The sequence below is a fragment of the Bos indicus genome, chromosome 5, assembly GCF_029378745.1.
Source record: "Bos indicus isolate NIAB-ARS_2022 breed Sahiwal x Tharparkar chromosome 5, NIAB-ARS_B.indTharparkar_mat_pri_1.0, whole genome shotgun sequence".
NCBI lineage: Eukaryota > Metazoa > Chordata > Mammalia > Artiodactyla > Bovidae > Bos > Bos indicus.
The window spans coordinates 58,763,443-58,774,456 of record NC_091764.1 but is presented as its reverse complement, the minus strand read 5'-3'; positions in this window follow the sequence as shown (position 1 = coordinate 58,774,456).

Genomic DNA, 11,014 nt, shown 5'->3' with positions numbered 1-11,014 from the left:
GTTAAGACAGATGTATATGTCATCAATGCCCATTTTTCTTATTAGCCTAAAAACAAGGTCCTAACTCTTTTAAGTTACATGAAAAAGATCAGCTTTCCCCTCTGTAACAGAATTTTAGATGTCAGTAATCTCCATTGTTTCTCATATCAAAAAAAGATAGATTTGGCAGCCTTACAAAAATGGAGATTGTTTTAAGAAGATTACTAGAAACCACATATAGAAATAAAATCTATTTTATATGAAATAAAAATATGTATTTCAATTAAAATGTCATGTCACCAAGAAAAAATGTTATAATATTTAGAAGCATTATTAAAATATCTCCTTGAATTTATTAATAAAAACACGTTGGAAAATAAAATAGAAATTTAATATAAAGTATGCTGTCAGTCGGAGAAGGCAATGGCACCTCACTCCAGTACTCTTGCCTGGAAAATACCATGGGTGGAGGAGGCTGGTAGGCTGCAGTCCATGGGGTTGCTAGGAGTTGGACACGATTGAGTGACTTCACTTTTAATTTTCACTTTCATACATTGGAGAAGGAAATGGCAACCCACTCCAGTGTCCTTGCCTCGAGAATCCCAGGGACGGGAGAGCCTGATGGGCTGCTGTCTATGGAGTCGCACAGAGTTGGACACAACTCAAGCAACTTAGCAGCAGCAGCAGCAGCATGCTGTCAGCATCATTAAATTTGCTATTTGAAATGAGGCTGTATTTATTTTTTATTACTTTCCCCAGAAAATAATGGCAATTTCTGTGCAGTAGAAGGAATAAGCTTTATCTCATTTTTTCCTTTGATAATATCTCCTGAAAATTAGATCCTTTAACTGAAGATTAGCTTATTTTTGCCAACCATATTTGAAATGGAAAACTATGGTCTCTGAAGGCAAATTAAGCTATCCTGATAAAATTCATATTTATATTCAGACTCTTTCAATTCATACAAGAATATTTTCTCCTATAGACATGAAGAACGTGATAAACTCAGAATCTAGAATGGTGTGAGACACTGACACTTTGGAGGGTATCTTGGAAATGCCAATATATTAATTTTTTTGCCTTAGTTTTGTTTTACTAGCAAATCTAGAATATAGACTTTCTCTTCCCATTGTCTTTTTCACAGAAGTCTCTATCTCCCTCATTCATAACCAAGAAAATGATCCTGGGAGTTAATATTTGATAACTGTAAAAAGGTGTCAAAGCCTGTTTCCTATGGTTAATGAGCCCCTCAACTCCAATGTATCACTAAGAAAATTGGTTGCCTTGGGATAGTAGTTATGTCTAACTAGATACAGGATAAGAGGATTTGACTTTGGTTTCTTGATTTCCAGCTTGGCCTGATAAAAGTACTACTCTTGGTTAAGGTAAAGAAGCTCCAATACTTTGGCCACTTGTTTTGAACAGGTGACTCATTGGAAAAGACCCGAATGCTGGGAAAGATTGAAGGCAGAAGGAGAAACGGGCAACAGAGGATGAGATCGTTGGATGGCATCACCAATTCAATAGACATGAACTTAGGCAAACTCTGGGAGATGGTGAGGGACAGAGAAGCCTGGCATGCTGCAGTGCATGGGGTCACAGAGTCGGACATGACTTGGCAACTGAACAACAACAAAGAGCTCTACATATTTCCTAAGTCCATGATAAAAATATCTTTTCTACTTGGTCATAGAGAAACTGATTATCCTTAAGCTCTCTCCTATTCTTAAATTATACTCTTATGGAATGGATTACTTTTTTTCAAACAGAATTAATATAGTATTACCACAAAATGAAAACTAAATGATAATTTTATTTGATTATGAATTATTGGGGCAATGTGTAAAGAAATAATACAAGTTTGCCTTTAGAAAACTAAGACAAGTAAACAGAAATGCAAAAGTGAAAATTACAAGTGTGCAAAACAACATGGAAATATTAACTAGATGAATCTAAATTGTGTTAAGATATATATGATCGATAGCTAAAAATCTAGACAGGTGAGAGAGAAAGCGAGGTCAGAAAATAAGACGGTAAGGAGTGCTGATCATGTCAATTGACAAAAACTTGCCTAAATAATAAAATTTTGCCATTTGCAACAAGATGGACCTGGAAAGTATTGTATTAAGCAAAATAAGACAGAGACAGTTACTGTATGTTAACGGTGAAAATCTAAAAAAATATGTGAAATCAAAAAAATTTTAAAAATGAATGAAACAAACCAGAGAAAACAGATTCACAGGCGTAAAAAGTAAATTAGTGGTTAATAAGTTAGTGAGGAAATGAATGTTCAGAGGGGCAAAATAAGGAAAGCAGTTAAAGAGGTTTAAATTACTTGTATAATCTGTATAAGTATAAAATAAATATGCTACAGGAATACATAACATGAGGAATGTAGCCAATCGTTTATAATTACTATAAATGGAATATAACACTAAAAAATTGTGAATCAGCATGTTGCACACATGAAATTTACATAATATTTCAAATCAATGTCTCCATTTTAAAAATGCATTTTTAAATGTTAAAAAGATAATTATCTCTGTATGAATAAACATTTTAAATAAAAAGAAGTTAAAAAAACTAAGTTAAATCTCTGCTAAAAATGAAATCATTAATATAGTTCAATTTATGAAAGAGGGATAAAAATGGATGAAAAGACAAAGGAGGAAATGCCTAACAGCACAGGAAGATTATTAATTTTTACTGTCAATAATGATGTAGGCGAATAATCAAATGTCAATTACCATTTGAAATAACATTCAGAGATATTTGACAAGCAGTCTGTTTTACCCCTTTAAGTGGCCTAAAATACTGATAGACAAATCTCCTAATGGGAAAAAAAAAGGAAAAGTTATGTGTATTACTGAACTCCTAGTAAAATTAAACAAGATATTAGGGGAGAAAACACAGATTAATACAATCAAAGGTGAAAAAGAAGTGATTGCTACTGATCTCATGCATATTAAATGTTAAAAAGCTTTATAATGATGCAAAGGAACTGACCAAAACCATCATCAAGGAATAGAAATGCAAAAAGGCAAAGCAGTTGTCTGAGGAGGCCTTATAAATAGCTGAGAAAAGAAGAGAAGTGAAAGGCAGAGGAGAAAGGGAAAGATATACCCAACTGAATGCAGAGTTCCGGAGAATGGTAAGGAGAAATAAGAAAACATTCATAAGTGAACAATGCAAAGAAATAAAGGGAAATAATAGAATGGGGATACTAGAGATTGCTTCAAGAAAATTAGAGATACCAAGAAATGCTTCATGCAAAACTGGGCACAGTACAGGACAGAAATGGCAAGGATATTTTAAAAAAGCAAAAGAGATCAAGCAAGAATACACAGAAGAAACATACAAAATAGTTCTTAATTACCTGGACAGCCATGATGGTGTGGCTAGACACCTAGAGGTAGACATTCTGGAGTGCAAAGTCAAGTGGGCTTTAGGAAGCATTATCATAAACAAAGCTAATGAAAGTGATGGAATTCCAGGTGAACTATTTCAAATCCTAAAAGATGCTGCTGCTAAAGAGCTGCGCTAAATATGGCAGCAAATTTGGAGCTCAGCAGTGACCATAGGACAGGAAATGACCGATTTTCATGCCAATCCTAAAGAAAGGCAATGTCAAAGAATATTCAAACTACCATACAACTGCACTCATTTCACATGCTAGCAAGATTATGCTCAACATTCTTCAAGCTGGACTTCAGCAGTATGAGAAATAAGAACTTCCAGATGTACAACTGGATTTTGAAAAGACAAAGGAACCAGAAATCAAATTACCAGCATCCACTGGATCTTAGAAAAGACAAGAGAATTCCAGAAAATTATCTACTTCTGCTTCACTGACAACAATAAAACCTTTGACTGCATGGATCACAAGAAACTGTGTAAAATTCCTAGAGAAAAAGGAATACCAGGCAAACTTACCTGTCTCCTGAGAAGACTGTATGCAAGACAAGAAGCAATAGTTAGAACCATACATGGAACAACAGACTGGTTCCAAATTGGGACAGGAGTCCATCAAGATTGTGTATTGTCAGCCTGCTTATTTAACTTCTATGCAGAGTACATCATGTGAAATACTGGGCTACATGACTCACAAGCTGGAATCAAGATTACTAGGAGAAATATCACCATCCTCAGATAGGCAGATGATACCACTTTAATGGGACAGAGAGAAGAGGAACTAAAGAGCCTCTTGATGAAAGTGAAAGAGGAGAGCGAAAAAGCTGGCTTAAAACTCAACATTCAAAAATTAAGTTCACTGAGGTTCCATTTCACGCCAGTCAGAAAGGCTGCCATCCAAAAGTCACAAGCAATAAATGCTGGAGAGGATGTGGAGAAAAGGGAACCCTCTTACACTGTCAGCGGGAATGCAAACTAGTACAGCCACTATGGAGAACAGTGTGGAGATTCCTTGAAAAACTGGAAATAGAACTGCCATACGAACCAGCAATCCCACTGCTGGGCATACACACCGAGGAAGCAAGAATTGAAAGAGACACATGTACCCCAATGTTCATTGCAGCACTGTTTATAATAGCCAGGATATGGAAGCAACCTAGATGTCCATCAGCAGGTGAATGGATAAGAAAGCTGTGGTACATATGCACAATGGAGTATTACACAGCCATTAAAAAATACATTTGAGTCAGTTCTAATGAGGTGGATGAAACTGGAGCCTATTTATACAGAGTGAAGTAAGCCAGAAAGAAAAACACCAATACAGTATACTAACACATATATATGGAATTTAGAAAGATGGTAACAATAACCCTGTATGTGACATATCAAAAGAGACACAGATGTATAGAACAGTCTTTTGGACTCTGTGGAAGAGGGAGGGGGGGATGATTTGGGAGAATGGCATTAAAACATGTATAATATAAGAAACGGATCTCCAGTCCAGGTTCAATGCAGGATACAGGAAGCTTGGGGCTGGTGCACAGGGATGACACAGAGGGATGGTATGGGGAGGGAGGTGGGGGGGTGGTTCAGGATGCGGAACACGTGTACACCATGGTGGATGCATGTTGATGTATGGTAAAACCAATACAATATTGTAAAGTAAAAAAAAATAATCATAATAATAATAAAATTTTAAGTAAATTAAGTTCATGGCATTTCGTCCCATCCCTTCATGGCAAATAGATAGGGAAACAGTGACAGACTTTATTTTCTTGGGCTCCAAAATCACTGCAGATGCTGACTGCAGCCATGAAATTAAAAGGCACTTGCTCTTTGGAAGGAAAGCTATGACAACCTAGATAGCATATCAAAAAGCAGACATTACTTTGACAACAAAGGTCCATATAGTCAAAGCTATGGTTTTTTCAGTAGTCATGTATGGATGTGAGAAGCGAATAATAAAAAAATGGCTGAGCACCAAAGAATTGATGGCTTTGAACTGTGGCATTGGAGAAGACTCTTGAGAGTACCTTGGACAGCAAGAAGATTGAATCAGTCAATCCTAAATACATCAACCCTGAATATTCATTGGAAGGGCTGATGCTGAAGTTGAAGCTTCAATATTTTGAAAACCTGTTGTGAAGAGCTGACTCACTGGAAAAGAGTCTGATGCTGGCAAAGATTGAGGGCAGGAGGAGAAGGGGTCAAGAGAATGAGATTGTTGGATGGCATCACTGACTTGATGGACATCAAGTTGAGCAAACTCTGGGTGATGACGAAGGACAGGGAAGCCTGGCATGCTGCAGCCCACGGGGGCCCCAAAGAGTCACAAACAAGTGAGTGACTAAACAACAACAGCCTTATTTCTGGTCCAACCCTCAAATCCATACATGACTGTAGGAAAAATCATAGTTTTAACAATAGAGACCTTTGCCTGCAAAGTATGTCTTTGATTTTTAATATGCTGTTTAGTGTGTCATAGCTTTTCTTCCAAGGAGTAAGTGTCTTTCAAATTCATGGCAGCAGTAACCATCTGCAGTGACTTTGCAGCCCAAGAAAATAATATCTGACAATGCTTCCTTTTTTTATCCCTTCTATATTTATCATGAAGATTTTGGGACCAAATGCCATGATCTTATTTTATTCAATGTTGAGTGTGTGTGTGTGTTTGTGTGTGTGTGTTTTCTTTTAATTAATTTATTTTTTATTGAAGGATAATTGCTTTACAGAATTTTGCTGTTCTCTGTCAAACCTCAACATGAATCACCCATAGGTATACATATGTCCCCTCCCTTTTGAACCTCCCTCCCATCTTCCTTCCCATCCCACCCCTCTAGGCTGATACAGAGCCCCTGTTTGAGTTTCCTGAGCCACACAGCAAATTCAGTTGGCTATCTATTTTACATATGGTAATGTACGTTTCCATGTTACTCTTTCCATATATCTCACCCTCTCCTCCTCCTTCCCCATGTCCATAAGTCTATTCTGTCTGTTTCTCCCTTGTTGCCCTGTAAGCAAATTCTGCAGTACTATTTTTCTAGATTCCATATATATGTGTTAGAATACAATATTTATCTTTCTCTTTCTGACTTACTTCACTCTGTATAATAGGTTCTAGGTTCATCCACCTCATTAGAACCGACTCAAATGTGTTTATGGCTGAGTAATATTCCACTGTGTATATATACCACCACTTCTTTATCCATTCATATGTCGATGGACATCTAGGTTGCTTCCATGTTCTAGCTATTGTAAATAGTGCTGCAATGACCAATGGGATACAAATGTCTCTTTCAATTTTTGTTTTCTCAGGTTATATGCCTAGGAGTGGGATTGCTGGATCATATGGTGGTTTTATTCCTAGTTTTTTAAGGAATCGCCATACCCTCTTCCATAGTGGCTGTATCAAGTTTTAAGCTAGCTTTTTCACTCTCCTATTTCACCCTCAACAGGAGGCTCTTTAGTTCACTTCCTGCCACTAGAGTGATATCGTCTGAATATCTGAGGTTGTTGATATTTCTCCAAGAAATCTTGATTCCAGGTTGTGATTCATCCAGCCCAACATTTCACATGATGTACTCTTCATGCAAGTTGAAAAAACAGGACGACAATACAACCTTGTTATACTATTTTTCAATTTTGAATCAGTCACTTATTCCATGACCAATACTAATGGTTGTTTCTTGACCACATATAGATTTCTCAGGAGATAAGTAAGGTAGTCTGGTATTCCCATCTCTTTAAGAATTTTACCCAGTATGTTGCAATCCACAGAGTCAAAAGCTTTAGTATAGTCAATAAAGCAGAAGTACATATATTTCTGGAATTCCCTTGCTGTTTCTAACATCCAACAGATATTGGCAATTTGATCTGCTTTCTCTCTCTTTTCTAAATTCAGCTTGCACATATGAAAGTTTTCATTTCTCATACTGCTGAAGTCTAGCTTGAAGGATTTTGAGAATAACTTTGCTAGTATGTGTAATGAGTGAAATTATATGGCAGCTTGACATTCTTTGGCATTGCTCTTATTTGGAACTGGAATGAAAACTGACCTTTTCCAATCCTATGGCCACTACTGAGTTTTCCAAATTTTCCGATATATTGACTGTAGCCCTTTAAAAGTGCCATCATTTTAAAATTTGTAATAGCTCAACTGGAATTCCATCACTTCCACTAGTTTACTTCATAGTAAGAATTCCTAAGGCCCACTTGACTTCACACTCCAGGATGTCTGGCTCTAGGTGAGTGACTACACCTTCATGGTTATTTTAAGACATCGTTAAGGCATTTTTTTGTATATTTCTTCTGTGTATTCTTGTCACCTCTTCTTAATCTCTCCTGCTTTGGTTAGGTCCTTACCATTTCTATCCTTTATCATGTCCATCTTTGCTAGAAATATTCCCTTGATCTCTCCAATTTTCTTGAAGAGATCTCTAGTCGTCCCCATTCTTTTATTTTCCTCTACTTCTCTTCATTGTTCATTTAAGGAGGTCTTCTTTTCTTTCTTTGCTTTTCTCTGGAACTCTGCATTCAGTTGGGTATATCTTTTCTTTTCTCCCTTGCTTTTTATTTTTCTTCTTTTCTCAGCTATTTGTAAAGCCTCTTCATACAACCACTCTCCTTCTGCATTTCCTTTGAGATGGTTTTGGTCACTGACTGCTATACTACGTTAGGAACCTTTGTCCAAGTTCTTCAGGCACTCTGTCTATCAGATCTAAGTCCTTGAATCTAAGGGATTGAATGAAAAGATGTTAGGCATCACTGTCCTTAGATAATTGCAAATTATATCAATAATGAGCTATATTTATGCACATATTTTGACTCGTCGGTAAAACATTAACAACACCAATTGCTAGAGATAACGCAGGTAACAGAAAATCTGATATTTTCATTCCCTGTGAATGGTAACACAAAATGATATTGTCACTTTAGGAGACATTCCTCAGCGTCTTAAAAAACTATACCTATGTCTGACTCACGTATGGCAAAAACCAACACAATATTGTAAAGCAATTATTTCCAATTAAAAATTTTAAAAAAATTTTAAAAGATATGCGGAGTTTCTAAGTTACCTGGTGGCCCAGTGGTTAAGATTCTGGGCTTTCACTGCCATGGACCAGGTTCAGTCCCCAGGGGGAAACTAATATCCCAAAAGCCAAGTGTCAAAAAAAAATAGAAGAATCTAAGTATGGTCTTCCACATAATCCTGCAATTGCAGTTGCAGATACTTACCCAGTTGATTTGAAAACTCAAATCTACACAAAAACTGAATTCAAATAGTTCCTAGAAGCTTTATTTATAATCACCAAAAACTAGAGGTATTCAAGATGCTCCTACATAGGGAAATGGATGAAAAAAAAAGTAGTTCTTCTATATATTCAATGAAAGAAAGTAATGGCTATCAAACTGTGAAAAGACATGAATGAACCATAAATCAGCATTTCTAATTGAATGAAACCAGTTTGAAAAGGCAACATATTGTATGATTTCAGTTATATGATATTCTAGAAAAAACAAAACAATATATGATGTAAAAAGGTCAATGGCTGTCAGGGATTGTTGAGAAACAGAGAGGATTACATAGGTGACACGAATGGGGGCTTTAAGGCAAAGAAACTATTTTGCTTAATTTGTAATGATGAATTCATGGTCCTATGCATTCTTCAAAATCCATAGAAAATTACATTCCAAAGAGTAAACCTTGGGCTTCCCTGGTGATCTGGTGTTTAACAATCCAAATGACAATGTAGAGAACACCTATTTGATGCTGGTCTAAAAGGATCCACATGCCATGAAGCAACTAAGCCCATGCATCACAACTACTGAGCCCACATCCTAGAGCCTGTCCTTCACAAAAGAGGCCACTGCAATGAGGAGCCTGTGCACACAACTAAGAGAGTAATTCTCTCTCATCACAACTAGAGAAAGCCCTCCTGCAGAAATGAAGACACAGTGTAAACAAAAAGGTTGTTTTTAGAAAGGGAGTGGGGAGGGTGGTAAACCTTAATTTACACAAATGTTTTTAAAAAATCACTTAAGAGGTTGGGGGATCACAGACTGGAATGCAGAATATGTCTCCCAAAACAACTGTATCTTATATGTCTGCAATAATCGCACTGAAGGGAGTAGGGTTGAAAATTGCTGACCTAAGTAGCTTTAAAATGATTCAAATTTGTAAGACTAAAAACAAAGAAAAGGTACATAAGTTCTACAATCTAGCTAATAAAGGGTTTCCCTTTGACCGTCATTGTATAGGTCAATAATTTTGATAATGTTATATAAGTAGACAGGTATTGAAGATTTAAGTAAATGGATAGTGGGTGCCAGGAATCTTACTTTTGCAGTGGGAGCTTACAGAGAAGAAGACCTGAAGTTATTATAATGTATCTGATAATGAAGATAACAGTATAGATTCGTTTTTAGTTTAGTATAAATCCAGAAGGTAGCATAAAGATTATACATACATATTGATACACAGGTACACAGTCTCATACGTTTTTCCTGGTTCTATCCTGTTAGAGGACCTGGAATCAATGGCACATGACAGCAGTGAACACACCCAGGGCTGAGATCCTGGTTTCTATGGCAACTCACTCCAGTATTCTTCCCTGGAAAATTCCATGGACAGAGGAACCTGGTGGGCTACATTCAGGGGGTCACAGAGAGTCAGACAGGACTGAGGGACTAAAACTTTAATCCTAAAGAATCCAGGCATCATTGAAGAAATAACTGAGGTCTGTGGCAAGGAATATACAAGATGATTCTGAAGCATCTTATAATTCCAAAAAATAAAGGGCCTTTTGTGGTTTTTTTTAAAGCACTATGATAGCAGTTGGTCAAAAGAAGCAGCAACCCATTAAAAGGGCTCCCAGTGGATGAAGCTGGGGGAAAATCTAGCAACAAGATAAATTAGCAATGGTTATAATTCAAAGTATAAAATAAATATCCATGAACTCACACTGATCTAAAAAAAATAATTGAAAAAATTAATACATGAGACCAATGCATTAATTACCTATGTAAAGGAATGTTGAATAACTTTATAACAAAACATTTGAATAGCACATTGAGTCTCCTGGTAGCCCTTTCCTCTTGCTATTTTCTACTTATTCACGTTTATATTAATTGAAATATACTACCTCAACAGACATTTATATCAAGCAAAAATAACACTGACAATACAAAGTCCAAAAGTTCAAAGATTTCTAATTCCTAGCTGTTTCTTTTACAGGGGTCCTCTGACATTTAATGTTTTTTAAAAATTATTTCCCAAGGACACCTAATTTAAAATATTCAACTAAATTTAGGTTGAACTAATAAGCATCATTGGAGAAGGCAGTGGCAACCCACTCCAGTACTGTTGCCTGGAAAATCCCATGGACAGAGGAGCCTGGTAGGCTGCAGTCCATGGGGTTGCTAAGAGTCAGACACGACTGAGCGACTTCACTTTCACTTTTCACTTTCATGCATTGAAGAAGGAAATGGCAACCCACTCCACTGTTCTTGCCTCGAGAATCCCAGGGATGGGGGAGCCTGGTGGGCTGCCGACTATGGGGTCGCACAGAGTTGGACACGACTGAAGCGACTTAGCAGCAGCAGCAGCAGCAGCGGTACGCACCAT